Source organism: Balaenoptera borealis, assembly GCF_965194805.1.
Source record: "Balaenoptera borealis genome assembly, chromosome: 19".
Classification (NCBI taxonomy): Eukaryota; Metazoa; Chordata; class Mammalia; order Artiodactyla; family Balaenopteridae; genus Balaenoptera; species Balaenoptera borealis.
This window is the reverse complement of record NC_138878.1, coordinates 57,593,564-57,620,927: the sequence shown is the minus strand read 5'-3', so window position 1 is coordinate 57,620,927 and position 27,364 is coordinate 57,593,564. Positions and strand designations below refer to the sequence as shown.

At 55.7% G+C, this 27,364-nt stretch overlaps 1 protein-coding gene across 1 annotated transcript in view; it reads right to left on the bottom strand.

Annotated features, from left to right (window-relative positions):
* POU2F2 (POU class 2 homeobox 2) overlaps positions 1-25,884 on the bottom strand; it is a gene marked incomplete at its 5' end in the record, with an annotated part of 78,956 nt that extends 53,072 nt beyond the window's left edge. Inside the window, 2 exons of the mRNA XM_082370104.1 lie at positions 6,654-6,714; positions 23,531-25,884. The remainder of the gene's footprint in view (positions 1-6,653; positions 6,715-23,530) is intronic.
* Positions 25,885-27,364: the final 1,480 nt, after the last annotated feature.

The window sequence follows — 27,364 nt, the reverse complement described above, 5'->3', positions numbered from 1 at the left end:
GAGTGGGTCGGAGGCTCTGGCTGTGTCCCCGTGTGTGTCATGGTGACTTGGTGCATATGATGGTGTTTCGGGGTTTGGGAGTGTATCTGAATGGGGGAGGGTTCAAGGCCGAGACTGCCACTGCGATGCTGGCTAGCCCGTTTTATCACTACCTCGTCTCCAAATCCGAACGTGAGGGCCTGTCTGCCTTTCTTCCTTCCCTGCCAGAGGCCCCAGACCCCTGCCAGGTTGGGCCCAGGGCCCCCTTCCCCAACCACCTTGGGCGGCCGGACCTCTGCTCCTCAGCACCCCTGCTCTGGAGGAGGCCACCTCAACTCCACCAAGCGACCTCCGTCCCTCCCAACCCCCCCAGCACCACCAGCTCCCCCCACCCTCCCCCCACCACAAGTCCAGTCCAACCCAGACAAAAGCAATTACTCCTGAGGTAGGCTGTGAGTGTGGGTGTTAGAAACAGAAAAAAAAAAAGGGGGGAAGGGAGGGGGGAGCGAGAGACACACACACACACAGGCAGGGATGGACAGCCAGAGACCCGCAGAGACAAGGGACAAGAGAGACACACAGAGAATGTGAGAGAACAGACGGGGAGAGACAGAAGATGAAAGAGACTAGAAGAGACATAGACACAGACACAGGAGGCAAAGGCAGAGAAAAAGAGCAGAGGAAGGGCAAACGGGAGGACCCGATGGAGAGACACACAGAAACAGAGACCGGAGAGAGAGAAACAGAGAGTGCCAGAACGCAGCAGAACCGAAAACCCAGGGCTGGAGCTGCACGGAGAAGAGGTGCAGATAAAGAGAGGACGGGGCCAGAGACAGGGAGAGCTAGAAAACAGAGGGGGAGAGAGAGAGAGAGAGAGAGAGAGAAAGAGAATGGGAGCGATACACAGAGGAACAGAAAGACAGTGAGAGAACGAGATGAGGTTGAGAGACAGAGAGATAAAAGACAGAGAGGGACAGGCAGAGGAGACAGAGAAAGTGAGAGACAGCTGGTGAGAGGGGCCCAGAGAGACGGGCAGCTAGAGGTGGAGGGAAGTTGATAATGCAGGAGAGACAGACAGCAAAGCTGGAGCGGGGCTGAAGGGAGACCAAGTCCAGAGTGACCTCGAGCGCGCCTTCTCTCTCTCTCTCTCTCTCACACACACACACACACACATACACACGCACATGCACACGCACACACACACGGCTTCCCCCCTCCCCCAGGCCAGAAGTCAGGGGTGCCCAAGCGCTCCCCACGGCCCTCTGGGCTCCCGTGAGCCAGAGCAAAACAGAACCGAACACCCAGGGATGGAACCGCGCAGGAGCGGACAGAGCAGAGTGGGCTCAGGATCGCAAGGGCGGGCGGGAGCAGTACATCCCTCCTGCCCACTCCCTGTCACCGCCTCCCCCCGCCACATGCAGGGACACACACACCAAGGGCCTCGGCCGTTCCTTACACTCTGCCAGGCACAGCAGGCTGGTCGGGGGGTGGGGACCCCAGAGAGCAGGCATGGAGCGAGTCCCTCCTGGCCCACAGCCTTGCACACCTTCCCCGGCTGCCCTCAGCCCCATCTTTCTTATTGCCCCCTCCCCCAAGCCTGGTGGCCTCAGCAGCACACTGGCCCTCACGCTCTCACGCTCACACGCTCTCTGCTTTCTTTCTATCTCTGACTCTGCTTCCCGGCAGACTTTTTTGCTGTCTCCGTTGCTCCTTCCCTCCAGGCATTTCGATGTCGTGGGATGCACTCTGGGTCTCCCCGAGTCTCTCTCTCCCACTCTACTCCTCTCTGGCGTATTCCTGGACCCCCCCTTTCTCAGATGACCCCTCTGGCCCTCCTGTCCCCTCGCGCCCCAAGAGGAGGAGGGCCGATGGCCGTGCAGGGGCCTCAGAAGCTGTCCTGGAGTTGGACAGGACAAAGGAGGTGGGGCACCTCCTTTCTTGCTTTTCCTTCAAGTGCCTTTTTTCCTTCTCTCTTCCTCGCCCCCTCTCCCCACCCGCGGCAGGTCCACATCTCCCCATGGCTCTCTCTGGAGACAGAAAGCTAGACGTGGACCCATATACATCCTGCACGCAAGACTGCAAACAGATCCAGGCTCAGAGGAAAAGGAGGCAATCAGGGTGGGAGGAAGAGGCCAGACATGGATGAAGACCAAGGCAAGGAAAAAAGAAGAGGGCGATGGAGGTGGAGCGCCAGGGCGAGGAAGAGGAGAAGAGGGAAACCAGAGACCTGCAGAGACCGGCGGGCAACGTGAGCTGGACAGTGTCAGGGGTGGGGGTCGGGCGCTCACTGCTGAATATCTAGGGTCAGACTCTGTGACCTGTCCGCTGCCACCAAGCCCTCACCAGTGCCCTCTGTGTGGAATCAGGGTCAAGTGCCTGCCCTCAGCCCCTGGGGCTCCATGCTTGCCGGGACTCGGCCTTCGTTTGCTCTAGGACTGTCTGGGGTGCCAGGGACTCATCGGTCCCAGAAGGTGTAAGAGATGCCAGCCACTTTCACCCCCTCCGCATCTGTGACGCCCCACCCCGTGGCTGACAGCCACTCCCAGTCCTGGGTGGGTGGCAGCTGTCTCCACCCACCCAGGGACAGCAAAGGCAACCAAAGGGATCTCTAGCGGCTTCCCCGCACCCCACGGACGACAAACAGCCCCTCCCATCCCAACTCCACACCCAGCGAGAAGCGCCACCGCCTGCCTGCGGCCCGGCCAACCTGCTACAGCAGCACAGCCCGGCCCTCAGCCTCACCCAGCCGTGGCCCGTGGACCAACCCCTGGGGCCTGCCCAGAAGCAGCATCCAAGGAGCCGCCCCGCACCGCACCGAAGCTCCAGCCTGCCCCCCACCCCAAGGCCACATCTGTAACAGCACACACCCTATTCCTGGAGCCAAAGCCCTCACCCCGGGCACAACAGAGAGGTGGCTAAATGGGCCTGGAGGATCAGAGCAAATCCCAGGACCCTAGAGGGACCTACTGGCTTCTTGGTTCTTGTCTGCAGAACACCTGCGCTGCCACGCAGGCCTGCACTTCCCGGAGCATCCCAGGGCCACACCTGCACCCTCCAGAGAGGACGTGCCCACCTTGCAGCTCAACGTCTTCTTCCTTATACAGCCCTGGGTGCTGTACAAGTCACCTCACCAGACCTGGCAATGGAAGCCGGGTCTCACCCACCACTAAGCTCCTGCTTCCGAGGTATTCCAGGCCCCCTCGGGGTGGGCGGGCACTCTAGGCAGGCCCCGGCACTCGTGCCGGAGTCACCTCTGGGACCCCAGGGCCTGGTCCACACCGAAGGCCACTGTGTCTTTTTGTGGAAGGGTGAAAGGACAGAAGGGAGGGAGACAAGGTGGGGACACAGCCCTGCTCCTGCCTCAGATGGCCATGGGGACTCAGACCAGGCCAGCATCCATGGCCCCCAGGAGTGACCCCCCCAACCCAAGCCATAACTTCCTCCTTGGCTTCTCCTAACCCTCAGGAGACGCTGTCCCACTCCTCCTCCCAAAGACTCCCTGAGGCCCCCCAGGCAGGTGAATTACATCCTTCTCTTGGGATCTAGCGGCACAAGGCTCGGCACAAAAGAACCCCCAGGAAATGGTGGCTGAAGGAATAAATGGATAGATGTGGGTTTATTTGCCTATGTGTTCACTTATTTATTTATTCAACAAATACTTTTTTTTTTTTTTGGCCATGCCATGTGGCATGCGGGATCTTAGCTCCCCAACTGGGATCGAACCCATGACCCTTGCAGTGGAAGCTCGGAGTCCTAACCACTGGATCGCCAGGGAAGTCCCCATTCAACAAATACTTAATTGAGCATTTACACTGTGCCAGAGACTGGGTGTTGATGTGTTGGACAAATAGAGACGTCTCTCCCTGCCTCAGCCATGAAGCTTAGGGCAGGGAAACACTACCCGGAGAATATACGATCAGATACCGTGACAATGGGCAAGAGGGAAGAACAGGGTAGGGGGGCCGGCCAGTCCAGGCCAGGGTGGGGTCGGGGAGCCCTAGATGGAGATCTGAGAGAGGTGGAAGGGTGAGCCCAACCAAGAGTGGAGAGAAGGCCCTGGCAGGGGTGGGAAGAAAGCCAGAGGAAGGGCCAGAGGGAGTGAAGGAGGGGTAGCCGCGTGGGCGCCAGAGGCAGACCAGCACCTCCAGGGCTGGAGGGGGTCTCGCTCACCCTGGGCTCCACGCTCCAGCTCCCTCCAGGGCATTGAGGAGGCCTCTGGACACGTTTGGGGAACCACTCACCTTCCAAGTATGGTTATAAAGCAAAGACAATGGGGGGTGGGGGCAATGTTCGTTGTAATTGTTTTGCAACAAAATTAAATACCTAAAAGGGTGTGGCTCCCTTCAAACATGTGTCCCTGGGAGGCTGAACTTTTCCTGGAACCACTCAGATGTTTTGGCAACAGCTTTCAAGGCCAGTTTAGTTTACGGACTCCATCAACAAAACATCTCTATTGTATAATTGTCTCTAGTTTCTATCAAAACACCAACAAGTAGCCCCAGTATGATCCGTGATTAATATTAGCACTGCTAAATTTATCAGAGTTGGCTCCAAATAAGATTTCAGGTGTTCCCTTCTCCACCCCACCCCACAAATCAAAATCATTCCCAAAGCACAAAGATTGGCCACACAGAGGAGATTCCAAACCTGGAGTGGATTTTGGTGAAATGGAAGAATGAGAGCTTGAAGTTCAGACAGACCTGAGTCCAAATTCTGACTCTATCATTAAGGTTACCATGGTAACCTTAGGTAACCTTAGGCCAGCTGCGCCTTCCTTCTCTGTGGCTCAGTTTCCTTCTCTTGCAACAGCGACTCACAGCTACTTCACAGGGTGGGAGGGAGTGCCCAGAACAGGCCCTGGCATAGAGGAGGCCCCTAATAAACATCAGTTTCCTTATTAGGATATAACAGCTCTCTGGCACGTGTTACCCAATCTGTCGTGCGTATGTCCGTGAAACCTTGGATACTTAACAAACATCTATCTGAACACAAAGAACTAAAATCACAGCCCTGACTGCAACCTCCATCAACTCTGACACAATTCTTTTTAAACACCTCTGTTACTTTAGCCCAACTTTCAGGCATTTCTCAAGGGCCAGCCTCTAGCCCCCAAATGAATTCTGCAGCCTGGAAGCTCCTTGACCTTCTTTTCAACGTCAAGAGCATCGGCGGACATGATGGTTCCTGGGAAAGCTACACTTCTGGTTCCCTGGAGAAAGCACACGTCGTGTAGTTCAGACTCCTACGTTCCTTACCGGCTAGAATAGGGCCCATGGATGAGCTTCGGGGGGGTCTGTGAACATCCTGAGGTTGGAGCACAATTGGGTAGACATAGGGATGCGTTTTCTTGGGAGAAAGTCTACACTAAATATTGCAAAACTGGAAATCCATGGGCCAAAGTTTGCCTGAAACATGTGGTTTGGACCACAAGGGGATTTTTGAAATTTGGGGGTAGTTGCCAATGTTGAAAAATCGAGAGATTTCACATGAAAGTCTGGACTTCCGGCTTCTCTTGAAAAATCGGAAAATCTGGCAAGTGGCGGGTACGTCCGTCTCTGCTTGGGGACAGTCAGTGGAGCTGAAGAGCAGCTCCCCCAGCCCTGCCAATGCATTTTCCAGTCCACCACGGTCCCTACCACACCAGATCGCAAACCCTAGGCTACAGCTTTCATCTGCTTCTTAAAGTAAGGCTGCGACCCCCTCCACCCCCAGAGCAACGAGGCTATGAGGGCACGCAGAGGCCTCCCTGGGGTCCTGAGGCCTGTGGGTTAAACTGTTCTGGTTGGGGCAGCACGAGTCAGGGTCCCACCCCAGAGGCCCTGTCCGTAACCCTCCCCAGATGCTCACAGCCAGGGCCTCACCAAGCTGAGTGTAGCAAACCCCAGAGCAGATGCCCAGAGCCTCTGTCTCCTGCAGAGCTGAGCGGCTAGAGGACTCCTGCTTCTGTCTGTGAGTCTCAGTGGGCTCCAAGGAGGGGCCTCACAAATCCTCACTTGTTCAGGGGAGCTTCCAGCTGCATTTCAGGCTCCTGATTCCTGAGGCTACATGCTTTCATGGAGTAACTTCTTTCATCCTCACATCCTGTGTGTGTGTGTGTGTGTGTGTGTGCAGGGGTGCTGTTATTACCCTCCTTTGACAGATGGGGAAACTGAGGCTCTCACAGCTGGCAGCGGGCAGAGCTGGGGCTGTCTGGCTCCCGAGCTGGAACCTGAAGAGCCTCACTAGGCTTCCATCCTCAGGACAGCGAGCAAAGTGGGTTCTGTTATTATGCCCTTTTATAGACGAGGAAATGGAGGCTCTGACCGTCCCAAGTCACTCGCAGTTAGGAAGGGACAGAAAAGAGATTCTGACGCGGGAGGACCTGACCCCAAGCTGTGATCTGAGCCACCAAGTTACCCCCATCTCTCTCCTACTGAGTCTACCTACCACTCATTGGCAGAAAGCCCCACGGTCACCAACGTCCAGAACCATGGGTTTGGCCAGAAAGCCGCAGGACACACAGAGGATGAAAACACAGATCAGTCAGAGTAACCTCGCAGAGGACAGAGGCAGAACGGGGAAGGGCAGCACCCCCGGGGTGGGGCCGGGGATGAGGATGGGAAAGCAGGGGCTTCCGAGAGGAGACAGGAGCCGGAGCACAGCAATAAGCAAAGCTCTGGGACCGTGGTCCTTACCTCTTGGGTAGAAGCAGCGAAGCTAATACATTCAAGCCACCAACCCGGTCCAGTAGAGAACCTGGAGAGAGAGGAGAAGGGAGTGAGCATCCTGGGGAAATCATGAAACGTCTCCCCCTCGGGCAGAATGAGGCCCTCCTGGGGCCAAGGGACCCTGCTCCTGTCACACCATGAGGATCCACAAGTTGGTGAATGGAAACTCAGGTCCCGACAGCCACTGGTTACCTTCATTTCTGGGCTCTAAGCCTCAGTTGTCCCCATCTTATGAATGGGGATAACTGATGCCTTCTCTTGTTGAACATCTGTTTTTCCCAGCAGACTGGAAGCTCCTTAAAGGGTAGGGACTGTGTCTTACACCTTTAGCCTTTGACAGAGGGCCTGGCAAACGTGGGATGCTCATTAAGTACATGATGGATGATTGAGTGAATGGATGGATGGATGGAGGGATTAATTAATTGACAAACTATGTACCTCAAAGGACTGCAGGGAGGGTCAAATGAGAAAGAAATGTGAAAGGGTTATTCATTATTAGGTGCCTGTGTGCTGTGGGGAGATGAACATAAAAGTCACGATGATGTTTCTAACTGGTATATTTGTTCACTCATTTATTCATTTGGTTAATCAGCAAATACTGAGGCTCATCTGAGCTGGTCTCCGGACCAAGTGTGGGAGGTATGGAGATGGATTAGACAAGGTCTCTGCCCCGTCTACCGGGAGCTCGAAGGCAAGCTGGGGAGACTGAATAAAGAACCGATGCCCACACACTGGGGTAAGCAGAGGATGCAGTGGGAATCCCAGGGGAGGTCAGGGAAGACCCAGGGAGGATGCAACCCCGGAGCCAAGCCTGGCGGACGAATCCACTTTAGTCAGGTGGAGGGGCCGCGTGGGAGGAAAGAGAATGTCAGGCCTTTGGTCTCGCAGGGCTCAGCGAGAGACATGGGAAAGATGAGGCTGCAGAGATGGCAAGGGCTGCACCCAGCAGGGCCTGGTCCGAGCAGCTGGCGGGGAGGGAGATGATGCAGCTTGTCTTCAGAAAGGTCCCACTGCATGCTATGTAGAAGATGGGGAGGACGGAGAGGTCTACAGGAAATGGGGAGACCCTCTCCAAAGAGTGTTTGCTGAGCCTCTCTGCAGCCCTGCAGGAAGGCAGAGTGACGGCTGGTGTCATCCCCACTTTACAGCTGCAGCAGGCGAGGCTATGAGGAGACTGACTTCCCCAGAATCCTGTACAGCTCGGTGAGGGGCGGAGCTGGTTAGAAAGCTCAGGCCTGCGTGCCTCCTACTGAAACCCTGTTTCCTGCCTTCTGGGAACGTGGTCTTCTTGGAAAAGCTGCTTGAACCCACACAAAGACCACCCTTGTTGTGGGCATTCAGAGAAGGAGCAGGGACTGGAGGATAGGGAGAGACTTCCCAGAGGAGACAGGGTTTCAAGGAGACCTTCCCACCAGGCGGGTCCTGATGAGTGGGCGGTGGGCAACGTCAGAAGCAGTGGCTCAGAGAGGGAGAGCCCTGTGGGTGGGGTCACACAGCCAGGAAGCTCACACCTGCCTGACATCTGTGTGTCCCTGTGGGTGCACTCTCCAGAGGGGAGACCTCAGGGGGATGTGCAGGATGGCCATGGACCTTAACGTTTGGCAGGCTACTTTTCTATCTCACGGCAAATCTGCTGGCACAGATGGGGAAACTGAGGCCCAGGACCAGCCAAGGACACAAGGAATTGGTGGAGGCGGGACTGGAGTTCAGGAGGAGGAAAGAGAAAGAGAAGAAGATGAACTGAGACAGTGGGGAGAGTGATGATAGATAGATAAATAGATAGATAGATAGATAGGAAGAAAGGAAAGAGAAGAGAGATGGGGAGACACAGACAGACAGAGGAGGAATGGAGGGAGCCCAAGCAGAGAGGCCAGAGAGAAGCCCAAATGGGAAAGTAAAGAAGGGGTGTAAAAGTAACAGGGGGTCCACCCAACTCCTCCCCCCTCCCCCCTCTCCCTCTCTCTACCTGGGCCTCCATCTTCAGGGGTCAAGGGGACCCGGACCCCTGGTCCCTGTGGGGAGGGAGGAGCTGGGGTTCCTTCCCCACTCAAAGGCTGCCCACCACCCGCACCCCCGCCCCCGGAGCTAATCAGCGGCTGTCATCTCCACGGTGAGGTCTTGGTTAAGGAGATTTAGGGCTGGGATCAATAGGAAATTTAAAAATCGATGCAGCGCGCAGGGCAAAATCGATGGCGTTTAATCGCCTTGCCGATTCCCAGTCAAAACAATTAGCCGCGCTGAGTGTTGAACACGGTGGCGACACGGCATTAACCGTCAATATTGGTGTAAGTGATGGCGGGGCGGGCAGGGGAATCCCCAGGCCTCTTAGGGGCCCGGAGTCAGGCAGTGCCTTCAGGCTGGGGTCCTCCCTGGAGGCGGCGCCCCCCCTCCTGCCCTGGTCTCTGCCCTCTGCCCTCTGCCACCCTCATCTGCGATGCCCACAGGCAGGACCACCCCTGGCCCGTCTGCCTCCAATTCTCCTCCTCGTGCCATCTCCCAGGTCCCCGAACCCCCATATTCCCCTGACAAATCCCTCTCCCAAGTAGCTAACATCTCCCCACGGAAGAGGCAAGCCCTGTGGGAGCTGGGAGCCGTATTCCCAGCAGGACCTTGAGACTGGAAGATGGGAATGGGAGCTACTTAGAAGGTGCCTTCTCCCCATTTCACAGATGGGAACTCTGGGGAACAGAGGGAAAAAGCAGGTGGCCCATGGTGACCTGGCACGGGAATGAGGACCGGAACCCTGACTTCTCTGACTCCGGAGTCTCTGGTCCTCGCAGCCACGCCACAGAGGAGGGGAAGATTCCAACGTTTCCTGGGGAAGGAGAGAAGGTCCTGGCCCCTCAGCTCTCCTTGAAGCCACTAGAACTGCTTCTGGAGGGTAGGCTGGAGTCTGGCTCCACTGGGGGTCCCTACACCACCCAGTACAGGGTATGGCCCTGAGCTGGAGCTTGGGACAGGCCTGAGGATGACAGTGCCCATCGGCCCCCCACACACACTGCCCACATACACTTTCACTGAGGAGCAGACAGACAGAGCAACCGTCTCCCACAAACACACTAGCTCAGCTAAATTCAGCAGAGTAGCTCGTAGTGAGAGCAGCCGGGGTTTCCTGGGTGCTAGCTGCGTGCCAGGTGTGGTGCGTTGCTCTGCGGGTGTGATCTTGAAGAATCCTCACAACCCTTTGGTGAGTATCATTCTCACGATACAGATGAGGAAATGGAGGCTCAGAGAGGTGAAGTCACTTGCCCAAGGTCACACAGCCAAGAGGGGGCAGCTCAGTCTGACCGGACTCTGAGGGGAACAGGACACAGAGCGAACAAGATCTAATGACTGCAAGCAAGAGAGTGGATGCAAGGAGGGGGTGCAGGAACCCAGCGCCTAGGCAGAGGTCCAGGAGGGGCCCACAGAGGCCCCTGAGGCAGGAGTGGGGCAAGCAAGGGGCGGAGCAAAACTGGAGACAGCCCTCGAAGCTCCTGACCTGGCAGGACGAGGATGGGAGATGGTGAGGCCGAGGCTGGCTCTCACCTTCTCTGAACTTGCCGGAGGGCTCCGAAGAGCCCCGAAGGGTTCTGGGGTGCTGCGTGGGGAGGGTGGAGGCTTCCCCAGCCACCTGCTCCCTGGCGCGGAGGCAGGGCGCGTGTGCGGGCAGGGGAGGAGGTCCGTGAGATGAGCCAGGGATTGATCTGACAAGGTCCTAATCAAATGGTCAATATCACTGACCTGACCACTTAACCTATTGATAAGCTGGCAAAGATGGAGCAGGCGGAGAGGGCTCAGGAAGGACGGCAGCGAGAGGGCTGGGGGGCAGCCCGATGGGCAGTGCACAGGCCCACGGTGTGCCTGGGTCTGGGGGCCTGGGAGAGGGTGGGCGGTTTCCTCCTCAAGTGCCCCCACCCATCTCCCCTCTGATAGGTCATGTGTCTTCTTCTTCTTCCTCTTTTTTTTTTTTTTTTGGCCGTGCGCACAGCATGTGGGATCTTAGTTCCCTGACCAGGGATCGAACCCGCGTCCCCTGCATTGAGACTGGACCACCAGGGAAACCCCACGGCCATGTGTCTTCTGCGTGTGGCTTCTACTCAAGCCTCTCCCTCCGGTCAGGGCCCCTCAGCCCCACCCTGAGTGAGGCTGGGAACCGTCCCCAGCACCCAAGCCATTCCCAGGTCCCCTTGGATCGTGCCTTAGCTTCTCACACATATGAGGGACTTCTCTGTGCCTCAATGTCCTTTTCTGTAAACTGGGGATAATTGCAATAGGAAATGCCAGGAAACAACCTAGATGTCCTGTGACTGGGGACTGGTACAACTCATGATGGTGCGGCAGCCACATAATGGAGGGCTGCGGAGTTGCAGAAAATATGCTTGAAATAAATTCATTGACAAGGAAGCGACATTCCTAATCCATTGTTAGGAAGGAAGAAAAGGCAGGTTATAAACTGGTATGTAGTTTATGGTTCCATTTTTATGAAACGCGCGCACATACACACACACTTTTTTTAATTTTCCTAAAGAAAAAGGTTTAGAGCAGAAATCAGAATTCTTTTTTATTTTTTAATTTTTTTTTTTTGGCTGCACCGCGCAGCTTGGAAGATCTTAGTTCCCCGACCAGAAATTGAACCCGTGCCCAATCCCTGGACCCCAGCAGTGAAAGCAGAGTTCTAACCACTGGACCGCCAGGGAAGTCCCAGAAGTCAGAATTCAGAGTTTGGTCCCAGGCATCTAACTTTTAATACATTCTTTGGGTAAACTCGTAGGCATACTCCCATTGGAGGAAAAGCTATCTAGAAAGATAGGCATCAAGAAGTTAATTTTGTTTTTCATTTAACTAGATGATCACGGTGGGATTTTTTATCCCTTTGCATATCTGCATTTTCTACTTTTCCTACAATGAACATGTGTCACATGAGTTGACACCTGTTTGTAATTGCAAAAGGCGGGGCTAATGAGTCCTGCATCAGCAGGACTGTGGCGAGGCGCTGGGCAGACACGCGATGAGCAGTGTTTCTCCGACCCCTTTCCCTTTCCCGGACAGGCTTGTCTTATGTTCCCCCTGAGTCCAAGCCCAGCCGAGCCTAGAGCCCCCAAGTATGTGAATGAATCTGAAATCTGCTGAGTGGAGAAGCTCCTCTGGCTTCTCCTCTATTAGAGAGGACAGGGTAGGACCGAGCGGAATTCTGTGCCCTGTCCCCGCTTCAGGAAACTGGCTGAGGGCTTATGGGCAGGAGGGACAGCTGGAGGGGAAGCCGAGGCCCAGAGGGAAGGAAAGGATTTTCCCAGCATCACATAGCTGGTTGTAACAGAGCTGGGACCAAAGCCGGCTCCTGGGTTGTGCCATCCCACTGCCGAGAGGAGAAAAACCTGCAAGATCAAGTGTGCACGTGGGCCAGAGGACTAGTGAGAGGGCGTGCGATTCTACGGAGCAGAAGAGCATGGTGGTCAAAAAGCTGTGTGACCCTGGGCAAGTCACTTCATCTCTCTGAGCCTCAGTTTGCTCAAACATAAAACGGGGATAACACCTGCCTCACAGTGGTGGTGTGAGAAGTCAACAAGACCATGCTTACAACCAACTTAGGAGAGGGACTGACACAGAAAGGGGCAAGTGAGTGGTGGAAATGATATTAGGATTATCAGCCCACAAATGATGTATGTGAGTAGGATGTGCAGGGTGCGGAAGGGAATGCAGTGCGGGGGGCAGGAGGGAGGCGTGTCTTGGTGCTCTGTCTTGGGGTGAACAAATGCAATGAAGACACCTGGCTCAATATGTTCCTTTAGAGACTTCCCTGGCGGCCCAGCGGTTAAGACTCCGAGCTTCCACTGCAGGGGACACAGGTTCCATCCCTGGTCAGGAAACTAAAGATCCCACATGCCGCGTGGCACAGCCAAAAATATATATTTATATGTTCCTTTGTTCACTTGTTCATTCATTCATCCATTCATTCATCCAATAAGCACTTCCTGAGGCCAATTCTAGGTCAGACCCTGTGTCAAGCCCTGCAATCCACATATGAACAATGGGAGTTCCCGCTGAGTTAGTAAAGAGGAATTGGGGATGGCTGGGCTGCTCTCTCATCTGTGAGAGTTGCTTGCCTCAGTGGCCTCCAAACCACCCTTTGAGGCTTCTGCTGAAAGGGGCCGAGCAGGAGCGCGAGCCCCCACCGCCTGCCCGGTGCGGTACCTCAGGTGGGTGTGCGAGCACACGTAGGAATAGTAAGGTCTGTGCAGACGGGCTGTGTTCACCTTTGTGATTCACAGCCCCGCACACCAGGCCTGACACTCTGGGGACACACCGTGCTCGATTTTTTTTTTTTTCCTCTGTTTTTTTTTTAATGAAAAAAAAAAAAATGTTCAAAGCACCTAGCACAATACCTAACACCTGGCAGGTCCTCGATAAATAGCAGCTATTATTAGCATCATCATCACACACCAGATCACTCTTGATCCCTACAAAAACCTTATTTTGCCGACGAGAAAAATTGAGGTTTAAAAGGAGAGATGTGATTTGCCCACAGCCGTGGCTGGGACTCAAAGCAGGGTGTGTGCGACCCTACAGTCTGGGGTCTGCCTTTTCCTGTCATGGGGTGGGTTGTCAGGGTCAGGGAGTGGGGGAAGGGCAACAGTTGGGGGGTAAGCAGACGTGATGATGGGGGGGGGGCAAGGATGCGTTGGCTGGGGTGAGGGGAGCATTGTCAGGAAGATGGAGTGGAGTGTACAGGCCCAGGATGATGGGTGTAGAGTCTGGCTGCTTCAGCCAGCTGGCTTCCTTCCTCAGGCAGGAGGTGGCCTGACTTGCCGATGCCCCTACCACACTAGTAGGTGCAGGCCCCCATCTCCCCCAGAAGGTGAGCTCCCTCCACTCCTGTTCAGCACCGCCGACGTCCAGCTCTACTATTGTACTGGGCAGCTTGGGTGACAAGGGACTAGCTCCTGTTCACCTGACAAACATCCGCTGTGCACTTACTGTGTGCTGAGCATAGTCTAGGCAGTGGGGATACAGCCGTGGACAAGACAAAGTCCCTGCCCTCACAGTGCTGACTTTCTAGTGGAGGAGGAGATACAATAGATAAGAATATATACCTCAGAGCTAAGAAGGAAAATAAAGCAGGTGAAGGGGTAGGTTACAAGATGATGTTACTTTAGACTGAGAGGTCAGGAAAGGCCTGTGGGGGAAGGTGGGCTTTGAGTAGTGTTGGGGGTAAGAGCTTTCCTGGCAAAAGGAACAGCAGGTGCAAAGGCCCTGAAGCAGGAACAAGGTTGATGTGTTTGAAGAAGAGCAAGAAGGCCAGGGTGGCCTGAGCTTCTGGAGGCAGGAGGAAAGGTGTGCAAGTTGAACGGGCAAGCGGGTACCAGTTCATGCAGGGCTTCCAGGCTAAAGAAGATGTTCTAAGTGTGTTGGGGGACTCAATATGGCAGATGAAAGTTGGTCTCACCTTCAAAAACCAAGCTCCATCCTCACTGCTTCCCCATATACCACGTGGGGCCTTCTGACCCATTCATTCTCTAAGAACAAGCTCCAGATGCCTTCAATAAACCCTTGGAGTCCCAGACAAGGCTCCTTCAGGGTCGACCCTCCCATCCTGGGGACTCCTCTGGGGCAGGGAAGGGACTGGCTCATCCGTGCACCTTGGCACCCAGCTAAGGCCTGGCCACAGGAGGCCTCAGAAAACAGCAGAGTGTCAATGGTCACTAAAAAGGACTGTCACCCTTGACCTCCACCTCCCAGCAAATCTCCCTGTGGGAGCGAGTTGTAGCTTGTTCAACTCTGCCCAGCGGCAGAGAGAAGGGGCTGGAGCAGGGGGAAGGCAGCTGTGGCACTGCCCTGGCCAGGCCTTGTCCAGGGTTCCCAGAGTGGATGGGCAGGACCCCTCCCTCTGGGGGTCTCCCTGTCCTCCTCCCGTCCCTCCTCCTCACCAGACTCTGAGATCCCTGACTTAGTACGTGGCTCACATCCTGTCAAGCCCCTCCTCAAAACCCTTCTGTCTACGCGGTGCGCCTGAAATAAATCCGAGCCTCACAGCCCTTCCCAGTGATGTCAAGCTTCATTTCTCGCCCCTACCTGAACACACCTGCAAGTCCAGTGATGTGCACATTTGCTCACACCTCCGTGCCTGTGCACAGGGAGCGCCTCTATTTCTTTATTTTTTATTATTTTTTATTTTTGGCTGCACGGCGAGGCTTGCGGGATCGTAGTTCCCGACCAGGGATCGAACCCACAACCCCTGCAGTGGAATTGCGATGTCCTAACCACTGGACTGCCAGGGAATTCCCAGGAGTGCCTCTATTTGGACAGCCCTCTGCCTCCCCTTTTCCTCTGGACCCTGCCCACAATTCTCCATGTCACCTCCTCAGTGAAGCCCCCTGGACCCTCTCAGGCAGCACAGCCCTGGCACACTCTGTGCACCTCTGTCAGAGCCCAGACATCTGGACCCCAGCCAGGGGGACCCCACTTTCCACCAGAGGAGTTTTCTAAAGGGTCACTGAGGTACAGAGGACTGGGGGTGGGGGCATCTGTGTCCTGCATTATTTATGCCTGTGCGGCCTCAGTAAGTTTTGGGAGGGTTGTGTGTGCACATTTAGAATCAGTATGTCGTGTCTAACACTCAGCTTAAATGTCATGTCCACAGAGGTGTTACACCTGACCCACCCATCTCAACCAAGTTCTCCCACGATCCCTTCCCCCGGTCCCTTGTTCCTTTCCTTCCCAGATGTTATCACCGTTCATAACTAACTACACACTGAGGTCCAATCAGTACCCATCCTGTTGGCTCCAAGCTCTTGGAGAGCAAGGCCCAGGTCTGTCTTGTGAATCACTGTTTCCCAGCTTCTAAGATAGGGCCTGGCTCACGTAGGGCCCAGTTCCTGTGTGATGAATGAATTCATTCCGTGAATGTGTGATGAATGAATTCATTCCGTGAACGTTTTTAGAACTGAGCATCTACCCATTTTCATTTTGCTCTAAGGAAACAAGTCTAAAGTGGGGGATGTCTGGGTGCTATAACTCAGAACACGTCCCTTCAGGTCACTGTGAGTGGCTTCCCTGTGGGACCTCTGAACAAACATGGCCTGTGTGCACCCATGGGCATGTGGGCTGAGATGCCGCCATATTTAGTATCTGTGTTTGTACCTTTCCTGCTGAAAAGACTCTCCACGTGAGGAGCACCCTGGGGTTTTAGTGTTTGTCTTGCCGTGTGATGTCTCGGTACCTACGAGCACGCATGGATGTCTGGGCTTTCATACCTGTGTGTGAGTGCGTGCTTATCCTTGTTTTTATATCTGGTATGTCCATTTCAACATCTCTGGAGACGTGTGCACAAGCATCTGTGTGGATTTGTATGCTTTTATATCTACGTGCTTTCTAAAGAGAATCTCTGACCAAGGGGACGGGTACCTGAGTCTCAGGACCCACGGGTGCACAGATCTGTCATGTATTTGAGAATGTGTGTGTGTGTGTGTCTATTTTAGAACCACTGCATGTGTCTGCATGTATATCTATTTCAAAATTTCAAAGTCTCTGACTATACTTTGTAGTTTGGAGGGTGTGTGTGCGTGTGTCTCTGTGTGTGTGTATGTGCGTGTGTCAAGAATGACATGGACATGGGTACACCTGTGTGTCCCTCTTCCCCTTTCCAGCCTGGATGAGTACCGCTTCTCTGCCTCTCTCTCACGCGCACCCACCCATGCTCATATGTGCCGCGCGGATGGGGAGGGGGCCAGGGTGTCAGCGAGCTCCTGTGTCACAAGGTTAATTTCTCCGCAGCCAGGCAGGCTGGGCCCTGAGGGGAGTGGTGGGGAGGGGCTGGTCCCCACAGCCCCTCTGATAAATATGTATTTGGGGCTGCTGTGCTCAAAGGTCACGCGGGGAGAAGGAGGAGGAGGGGTGGTCTGTACTGTGCGGCGTTGCTGGGTCCCCGCCAGGCCCAGCCTGGGTTGTGTGACCCCCTCCAGAGGGACGATGTATAGATTCAGGGAGATGTCCCCCTCATCTGGTCTGGCCCACCCCACCCACAGCTATGCTCAGAGGGAGATGCTGTGTGGACACACAGATATTCAGACTCTGGAGCAGGCAAGCACACAAGCCCACACCCGCTGATGCCCAGACAGAGGCTCTGACGGATGCACAAAGGCGGCCTTGTGGGCCACCAGGTGCATGGACAGCTGGAGTCCAGGCCATTCCTTCTCCCTCGCCCCAACTTTCACCCAACACCGAAAAAAAATACAAGCACACAAGAGTGCACGGCATCTCGTGAAAAGAAAGGTCCTTGCACACTCAATACACACATGCACGTATGAGCACAGAGGTACACGAGGTGCATCAAGAAGGGTCCCTGAGCACTTTGTGGGTGGGTAGGTACACACACACACACACAAATGCACATACGAAGATGCACACAGATGCACCACAAGAGTGCCCAGGACACAAAGTTCTACGGAGGCAGGTGCACGCTGATGTATGCACACGCACATACGCACGCGTGCACACTCACCCATACAAAGACCCCAAGACACGCACACCAGGCAGGATGCCGGCAGGACCAGGCTGGGAAACCCACCCTGTCGCAACACAGCCGGCTATGGCCCTCTCCCCACTGAGGCGAGAAGGGCCACCCGGTCTCTGGTCTGTGGCCCCCCAGCCGGCTCCAGCCAAACGCGCCATCATTTGTCCAGCCCCGAGTCACATCAATTGTCGAGCCTCCCTCCTCGCTGACCGGCCATCTCGGCCATCAGCGGCCTCGGCCATTAGTCGGCTCCCGCCTCTGGCCTGTGTTTGTTGAGTCTCCCTTACCTGGCAGAACCGTCCAGACCAACGGAGCCCTTTCAGGGTCTGCCTGACCCCTTCCCCAAGGGATTCTGAGGTCCCCTGTCGTGTGACCCTCAGCCCAGGCCTCAGGGTGACCCCCTCCCCTCGGCGCACCGCTCAGGCGGTCATTCTTCAATGACCGCTGCCCACGGTGGTTCTGGTGGATCTCGAGGCTGTGTGTTTGAGTGTGTGTGTGTGTGTGTGTGTGTGTGTGTGTGTGTGTGTGAGTCCTCTTGTAGGCATGTGTGTATGGCTGGTGGGGTGGCTACAGCTGTGCTTTAAGTCAAAAGGAGTGTGTGCATGTGCGTGCGTGAGTGTGTCTGTGTGTGTGTGTGAATAGGGCTTAGGATACCAGCAGCTGTGCTTAAAGTCAAGGAGTATCTGAGCATGTGGTTGTGCGTATGGGGAGTTAGGATGTCAGGGGCGTGCTTCACACGTGTGTGCGTGCATGTGCACATGTGTGCGTGCTGGAATGCAGGGAGTGACTGGGTGTACGGGTCTGGCCTTGGTGCAGGGGCTGTGAGGGACTGTTTCTGTCTCGGGCATGGGGATCAGCGCGGTACAGGCTTCTGCTTTGCAAGCGGTTGTGAGCAAGCGGAGTGTGTCTCCCCCAGAGTCTGCTGCCTGTGTTTGTGAAAGTGACAGATGCTGCCTCCCCGGCCTCACTGCGGGGGATTAAGTCTGTGAATGCCACATGAGTCCGCACCCCGGTGGGGGAGGGTCCCCAGCCTGCTCTTACACTCACGTGTGCGGGCCACAGCCCTGAACGGTATAGGGTCTTGGGGATGACGGCTAAAGTACCCCCTTGCCAGTTTCTCTGAAGGAGAGCGCGTGCGAATGGACGCCGGGGTGAAGGGCTGTGTGTGTGTGTGCACAGGCGCTCACGTGCACACTCTAGTCCGTGTTGTCCAAGGCACACTGCCGTAAGATGCACATGTGCGCTCAAGATCACACACGTGATAGCTCCCCAGGGCCAGAGCGATCAAGTCCAAACTTCTCAGAACCTCCAGAGATAGGCCCTGCGACACCTTGCCAACCTCAGCTCTTAGGGCCGTGCCCCCAACATGGGCCGCTTCCTCCCTGCTCCCCGCTTCCCTCGGTCATCTTTCCGCCATCCCCCCGTGCCCCCTTCCTCAGTGTCTGCGCATCCTCAAAGACCCACTTCCCTGTTTAAACACACACCTCCCTCCTCCGGGTTCCCGATGACCGAGAAGCTCCCTTTGTGCTCCAGGCACCCAGAATCTTGTCTAAGGCTGGGTCCACTTCAGAGCCCGTGGTTGGTCCCTAACAATCGTTTTCAGGTAAGGAGCGATCATGCTGCCATGGCCTGACTACCTCAGGGAACTAACTGTACTTCATTAGCTGGGTGACTCACACCACTCAGTAAATACCTATTGAATTCGGGGACCTAGGAGGTGAGGTCACCCCCTCCAGCCTCCTTCCGAGTGTGTCAGAGCTGGGAAAGCTGCCTGCCCCGAGGATCTAAAGAAGGTGGGGCTGTGGATGAGTGAGGGAAGGGGCACCTGCCTCCCAAGGCCACCACCTGCATCTGGGAAGGTGGCTGTGCAGCACGGGGCCCACCAGCAGGGGCGGGGGGGGGCGGGGGGGGACATAAGCTCATTGGTAACCCTGTCATTGAAGAGGGCCAGCCCCAAACTGTCACCCACAGAGTGGGCGCTCAACCTCACTCCTTTGCTGGCTTTCCCTGCAAGATACAAAACGAAACCCAGGTCCTCAAAGCCCTTGCTGAGCCACGTAAGGCACCCATCCACCTGACAGGTCCTGGGAGAGGGCCTGTGGATGGACGTCTCAGGGGGCGGGGAGGAAGTGGGGGAAGGCGCCGAGCCAGGGAAAGGAAATGGTGCTGGGACAGATAAGAGGAGAGGGGCAGGCCTCCAAAGACAGGCCAGGCTTGATACCAGGAGTCCAAGACCTCAGTCCTAGCACCGCTTGGGTGCTCATAGGCTGAGAGAATCAAGCCCTCATCTGTGAAAGGGGCACCATCAGGGCTGCCGTAAGAGGTAGGCGGTGGTAAGGGGCGTCATCATCGTTATTATTATTATTATTATTATTATTATTATTATTATTAGATTAGAAGTTGTTAGGCCCAAGGGAAAAACAATGAGTGATATATATTTAGAAGAAAGAACAGACCCCGGTCTGAGGAGACCCCCACGTCCACTCTCTCCTCCAACAATTCCCCAAGAGTTTCTCAACCATTTCAATCCTGAAAAAAATACTGGAAATTAACCAGCACATGCCAGACAGGGAAACTGCTTCCTTGCCCCCATCTAAGTCCAAGTACCCACTGGCATAGCCATCTGTCCCCCGATCCAGGGTCATGCCCCAACACACTACGAATATGCACCAGAGCTCTGACAAGCTCTACCCAGCGGGGTGCTGAGGCTGAGGCCCCTAGCTTGGCTGTCACATCGGTGGGGGAAAGGCTTCTGGCCTATGGCCGCTGCATGCAAGGAGCGAATGTGTATGAACCAGAATGCAGGGGGCCTGGGGTGACCACTGATGGGTCTGCTGGAAAAAAATCTGGCTAGCATGCTGTTTAGGATGTATGGGCTAACCTCCATCACACACACACAGCATGGGTGTGGGCGCACACACACACACAAACACACACACTGTGGCTGACTTCTTTCCATACCACGGTCCGTGAAACAGACACCCTCCATTTTCCCTGCAAAGACTGACAGAGGGAAGTGAGGGCAACCAAGGTCCCCAAGGATGGCATTGCAACCGACCGGAGGGTTGGCCAGCAGCCTAAGGGAAATGGGGATCTGGACCTTTCCAATGGACGTGGATGGGCCTCTGTCCAGCCTTATCCAGAAATCAGGAAGTAGATGCGGAATCCCATTACCAGCAACTGGAGATGCTGCCGGTGGCCTTGATGCGATTCCCTCCTGGCCCGCCTGCCACCCCCTGCCACGGGACGCTTTGTTACTACAGAAGAGCCAGGGAAGGTTTCTGTGGGCTGGCAGACTTCGGGGAGGCGGGATCTTTTCTTGTTTTGTTTTCTTGAACCCAGCTTCAAGGTTGCTGTGCAAGCATGCTGTCAAGCCCACCCCTACGCCCACGACCTCTGTGCACATTTCTCATCACTAAACCGGGACCCTACTTCACAAACCCACCCTCCTTCTGACCCAGGACACACAGAGACCCAGAGACACCTAACAAGAATAACAACAACAACAACAGTAATAATAGCTCTATGTCAAAACGGTATTACACTTTCACACAGGTGACTTTATTCCATGTGTACTCTTGGGGCACACACCACAGTCAGACCTAGTACTTGCATGCAGAGCCTGTAGGCCAACCACGCTACACGTACAGACTGACGCACCCACCGCCGATGCCAGACTTGGCACACAGATCTGCACACGCGCCAACGGCCGCCACGCACAGAGCCAGAGTGCCTCCCGAGTGCACACGCAGTGAGGGCTCCATGGACATCGAGACAAGGGAAGGACCTTCCAGGATAAATACTCGCGCCAACTCCCTCCTGCACACGCATCACCCACAATGGGAACCCCCAGTACCCGGTCTCCCCCCGCTGGACACACATGTCATGATTCTACACCTTTGGCTCTTCACTCTGCCAAGGCTCCCAAGCTCTGCACACAGTCAGTCCGTCCTGCACGCCTCTCTCAATGCCCGTAGGCCGTGTACACATGCACATGGCCGCCATGGTCTGACTGTACACTCCAGCCCCTCACTGCGCACTGACACCACACTCTCCCTTCCTGCCCTGGGGGAGGGGGCAAATTCACCTGGCAGGATGGTAAGAGGCTAAAAGCTACTGAGTTAAGCGTCTCATTGGGTCTTTCCCTAAATCCAGGACCAGCTCCCTAACTCTGCAGGCCTCAGGAGGGAGGGAAAGAGCGGGGAGTGGTCAGCAGGCCAGAGGCTTTCTCTTTGGATCTCTTACCTGGGGCGCAAAAGCTCTGAGGACCCTCTCAGATGGACCCCCGCACAAACTGCCTCCCCTTTTCACTTCCCACTAGCCATCTGTGTCATTTTCTTCTCCGTCCACACCCTTCTCTCTCAGCGGGGCTGAGTCCAGAACCATGAGCCCTCACTTAAAGTCTTCCCCTCCCCCTGCCATGGCCCCAGTGAGCACCCAGCAGGACTTCTCCAGGAGGCCAGAGGAAATAGGGGGATGGCGCTAGAGCCCCCCCACCCGGGGCAGACCCAAGCCCCCAGCAGGGATAAAAGAGGGTAGAAATACATGGGTCTGCGGAATAAGGCTTAGACTCTGGTGGGAACTTGGGGGAGTCCTGTCTTTGCACAGAGCCCCTCTCCCTGGCACGCTGTTCAAGCCGAATGCTACAAAAGTGATGAATAAATGAAACTGAGGGAGGGGGTAGAAAGGACGGGGCGACAGGGAAAATGAGTGGCAGGGAGGGAGACAGGGGGAAGGGGGAAAAGAGAGAAAAAGAAAGGGAGGGTGGAGAAAAGGAAGATGGCAAAAAAAGAAAACCTGAGGGGGTGGGGGGTAGTTTTTCTGGAGAGGAGGAAGAGACAGAGAAACTGGAAAACAGGGAGAAAGAGACACCAGCAAATGAGATGGAGAAAAAGGAGCCCGAGGTAGGACATGAGAGGAAGAAAAGAGAAGGGAGCAAAGAGGCAGGAGGAGGCGGCCGAGGGGGTTCCCCAAGTTACAGACTTTGCCCAGAGAACTGAGGGGCGCACCCTGGCTCCCCAACATCGCTCCGCGGCCCTGGAGCTCCGCTGACCACCTCTCCGGCCAGAGATGCCGAGGCCTCTTCGAGCCCCGATCCCGCCTTCCGCCCTTCTGGCAGTCCGAGGCACCCCGCTTCTTTCTCTTGCCCCTCGTTCCCACCCCCAGCCCTTTCTCGTTCCCCGTGCCCTCTTACCTCTCCCCCCCACGCACCCTGCTTGCTTCCGAGCTTCAGACAGCATCACCAACCAATATCCTCACCATCATCACACTACACCGGCCCCCACACCCCCAGGAAAGGGAGGGAAAAAAAATAAAAAAAACAGGCGGCACCGCCACCAGCCCTGACCCCCTCTCGCCTCATTTTCTCCACAGTCGCCCGTTCCCCAAACGCAGGGTCCAAAATGGGGATCCCGCCCAGCCCGGGGAGCCTCTCCAAAGCGCCGAACGAAGCCAGTCGGGCGCAGATGCCACCTTGTCTCTCCTCTCGCTCCTTTTTGTATATGATGGCCCCAGCCGCGATGTGGTTTATTTTCGTCTTTTTATTGGTGTTATTTTTTTCCTCTTTTTCTTTATTTTTTTGGCCTGGGGGCGGCAGCGATGAAAGCGCCCACCGCCCGTCTCCTCCGCCAGCTCCCGGCCGGCCGTTCTTTCTCTAGTCTGCGCTCCTGGGCCTCCCTCCTTTCTCTTCTCTGTCTCCGCTCTGCTCCTCCGTCCTTTCAGCTCCGTCCCCAGTCGACTGCTCTCTCCTCTCTCTACTGCCTCCTCCTCCACGCCTCTCCGTTCCCCTTCCTTCTTGCCCCTTCTCCCCTTTTTCTCTCCCTCTTCACCTCCTCTGCGTCCCCATTTCTTCCCATCCCTCCCCCCCCAACCACGCACATCTCTCCTTTGGTTCCCTCGCTGCCACCAACAGTAAGCCGACCCCACACACACACCTTGCCCCCAAATAATAAAAATACCCAGCCAGGGGGCAAAGCCCCGACGCCGGGCGCCGGGAGGGAGGCGAGAGGGCCGGGGCCGCAGCGGCGGCGGGCAGCCCGAGCGCGGTGCGGAGCGAGCGGCGCCCGCCCGGCTCCCGCCCGGAGAGCTCTCTGCAATAGGCCGAGCCGGCTGCATTAAGCTTCTTGCAATCAATAAAGCGCGGGTCAGATTATGCAAAGCGCAGATATTAATATGCAAAGTTTTAAAGATTTTTAAATGGAAGGGCGAGCGCGGCGCGGGCGGGCAGGCAGGGGCTGCGAGGGGAGAGGGAGGAAGGGAGGGCGGGCGGGCGGCGCGCAGGCGAGCTGGGGAGAGGAGGAGGCTGCCCGCCGCCCGCCCGCCCGCCCGGCTGCGCCGCGCCGCCTTGCCTTACCGCTGCTCCCATCGGTAGGCGCCGCTGTCTTCGCCATGCGCGTCAGCTGCACGGCTCCGAGGGGATGGCCGAGGAGGAGCCGCCGCCGCCAACGCTACCCCCGCTCCCGCTCCCGCTCCCGCGCCCGCTCGCTGCCTGCTGCTGGCGCTGCTCTGGCCGCTGCTCCTCGCCTGAGCTGCCGGCGCGAGCCCAGGCGCGCGCCATCCCCGGCTCCCACCTTGTCCCCATGGCAACCCCGGGCCCAAGGATGCTCAGAGAGAGAGCGCGAGCGAGAGAGCGAGGGGGGAGAGAGGGAGAGGGAGAGGGCGGGGAGCGCAGGGGACACGGAGGCAGGGAGAGGCCCCAGACTCACAGAGACACAGAGATTCACAGAGACAGAGACACGCAGAGACACGCAGAGATAGGCTGAAACAGATAGAGATGCAGTAACAGAGAGAGGGGAGAGGGGTAGGGAATAGAGGGGGACACAGAGACAAGGAAAAGCACAGAGACCTACAGAGACACACAGAGATACACAGAGACATACAGAAAGAGACAGAGGGGAAAGGGAGGGGCAGGGAGCAGAGGGGGACTCAAAAGCAGGGAGGTGCCCTGAGGCCTGGAGACTCACAGAAACACCCAGAGACACAGAGACATCCAGAGACAGAGACAAGGGGAAAAAGGGAGAGGGAATAGGCAGGGAGCACAGAGGACTCAGAGGCAGGGAAAGACTCATAGAGACAAAGAGATGCCCAGAGACAGAGACATAGAGTCAGAGAGACACAGAGACACACAGAAACATATAAACACAGAGACAGAGCGAGAGGGGTGGGGAACAGAGGGGGACTCAAAGGCAGGGAGATGTCCTAAGACCCAGAGACTCAAAGAGACACCAGAGACACAGAATACAGGAAGGAAAGGGAGAGGGGAGAGGCTGGGAGTACAGGGGATACGGAGGCAGGGAGAGACTAACAGAGGCAGAGAGATGCCAGAGACACACAGAAACATGTAGACACAGGCATGGGCGGGTGGTGAGGAGAGAGGTGGGGAGAGCAGATGGGGACATGAAAGCAAAGAGAGGCACTTAGAACCAGAGACACTCAGAGACAAAGAGATAAGGAGAAGAGATCCATGCAGAGAGAGAGATGAAGAGTCAGAAAAACAGCCACAAAGAAGCAGACAGACAGCAGATGTGAATAGTCATAGAGAGAGACAGAGACAGAGACACAGATAAGAGAGAGAGACATGCAAGAATCAGAGATAGGAGAAAGAGCCACACTCAGAGAAAGAGGGAGGAAGAGGCAAGACAGAGCCGGAGAGATAGAGAGATAGGAAGACACAGAGACAGAGACAGGCACAGAGAGATAGACACAGAGATAAGAGAGACATGCAGAGTCAGAGAGATATGAAGAAAGAGCCAGAGAGAGGCAAAGCCAGAAAGACACTGACAGAGACCAAAAGATACAGAGACTGAGATAGAGAAAGAGAAAGAGGCACAGAGAGAGAAGGGCAGAGGCAGACAAGGAGATAGATGACTAGTGAGATGTAGACAGAAACATAGAGAAACATAGGGATTCTGAGAGGAAACCTAAGAGACAGAGAGAAAGAAATGTGCAAAGAGAGACACAGAGGCCAAGAGGGAAAAAGAGACAAGAAGAAATACGGACAGTGAGAGACAGAAAGCAAAGACAGAGATTTACAGAGGCAAAGTGATGACGCAGAGAAACACAGAGATACAGAGACCTGGACAGAGACTGCAAGAGACAGAGGAGACATCTAAAGAGACAGAGAGAGATATGGTCGATGGAGACAGACAGACACTGGAAGAGGTGCCCTGGTGGACAGAAATCCATAGGGAGGTACAAGACAGAGACACTAAGAGATAAATGGAGAGTCCAAAATACAGAATGAGACTGGAAAAGATGTGTGTGGTAGGGTGGGGGACAAAGAGGCAGAGCCTAGGGAAAGCAGAAAGGTGCAGGCTGGGGTGAGAGCAGAGACCAGGAGAGGGACAAGGGGGTCTAGGAGAGCGGAGGGGGAGAGAACAGGAGAGCAGGTTGGGGGAGACAAAAATAGCAGGGAGGGGAGGGAGGCAAGGAGGGCAGGACAGGGTCACTGAACACCTCCCCTGTGCCCGACACAGTAAGGCTGGGGAGGGAGAGGAAGGAAAGGGAGGCTGAAGGGGAAGGGACCCTGGGCCCCGGGCAAAGTCCGCTCCGAGTCTGAGGAGGACACGTGGCCGCCAGCCCCGGCCGGCGGGGGCGCTGCGGTGCGGGGAGGAGGATGGGGCTGCGAGTGGTACCCAGACCGGGAAGGGGTTTGGGGGAGGAGGGCGCGGGCGCGCCGCGCGGTCTGGGCTCGGCAACAGCCTGTCGCTTTGTTACCCGTCATCCGGCTGCCCCGTGCCGACTGAATGGGCACACAGGATCGTCGCGTTGGGTGCGTGAGAGAAACATGAGAATCGCCAACTGCCCACGTGTACCGAGAGGGCTCCCGGGACCTACAATGCAAGTGCGTAACAGAAATAAATACAGGAAACACCTACCCCGCGGGCGTACAAAGTAAGTACACGGGCCCGTGCAGCGTGCTTAACAGACACGGAAGTACCTACTACCCCGTGTGCGCAGCAGCCTCTTGGGACCCACATTGTGTGCACAAAACAAACAAATGCAAGAAATACTCACCCCGTGTGCATACAAAGTAGGTACAGGGACTTTCGCAGCCCGTGCATAAGAGACACGGAACCACTTAATGCATCCTACACAACGCAGGCCCTCAGGCCCTCAGGCCCTCAGGCCCCACCCACACTGACTGTGCAGGACACAAATAAATACAGGAAATGCCTGCCCCATCTGCACAAGACTAGGCACACAGGACCTACAGGGAGGGCATGGACGTAGGAACCACATACCAAGCAGCTTGCCAGAATCTACACTGTGTATGCACAGCGCAAATGAACGCAGGGAGTACTGTATGGCCTGTGCCTATAACGCAGGCGCATGACCTAATGGGCCTCCCTAGTGTCACCGTGAAGAGAGGCCCACGAGCAGGTTCTGGAGACCCACAACGTGAGTATAACACAAGTTACTATAAGAAACTCCCACTCCGTTTGCAGACAAAGGCACATGGGTCCCGCTAGGAAGAAGGAAACCCAAAAAAAAGTGTGTGTGTAATGACAACTCAGGAATGGCCCACTCTGGAAAGAGCAAGAAGGAACACGGACCCTGCAATGAACGTACCCAACAGACCCCGGTGTGTGTGTGCACAACAGACAGAGGGTGACTGCCAGAAGGGAGGTTCCAGGCCAGGGCTGGGGCCAAGGACAAGGATGGGCTGTGCTCTGCCTCGCCCCCCAGCACCTAAAAGGACGGCATGTGGTGAGGGCTCATCCCTTCTAAGAATGACCAAGTATGCGATAATTATATGTATGATGAATACGCACTAAGGACACGAGTACCAGTGTTAAGGATGCAAAAACATTGATTTGCTACATGCGAAGTCCATTTCAGATGCTCACTAGACAGGATGTTGAGTGGCCCACGTAGGATAGGTATCCCCTAATTATCCAGAATATCCATATCAATGTCAGAAGCTGACATTCCTCATGTACGTACCGGAAGCAGATGCAGGAGGACAGCCCTGGGTGCAGGTTGTCCTAAATGCTCTCGAGGGCTCCACCCAGCCCTGAGTCATAACCCTGGGAGGGTTGAGGCAACCACCAGGCACGTTCGAAGATGTATGGGGGACATGGCACACAACGCTGGGAATATGTGCGTGCTCTCCCTGCTTCTGAAAGAGCCCTGATTCCAGAAGTGTGGATTCCTCTGAAGAGTGTGTGTGTGGGGGGGGGGGGGG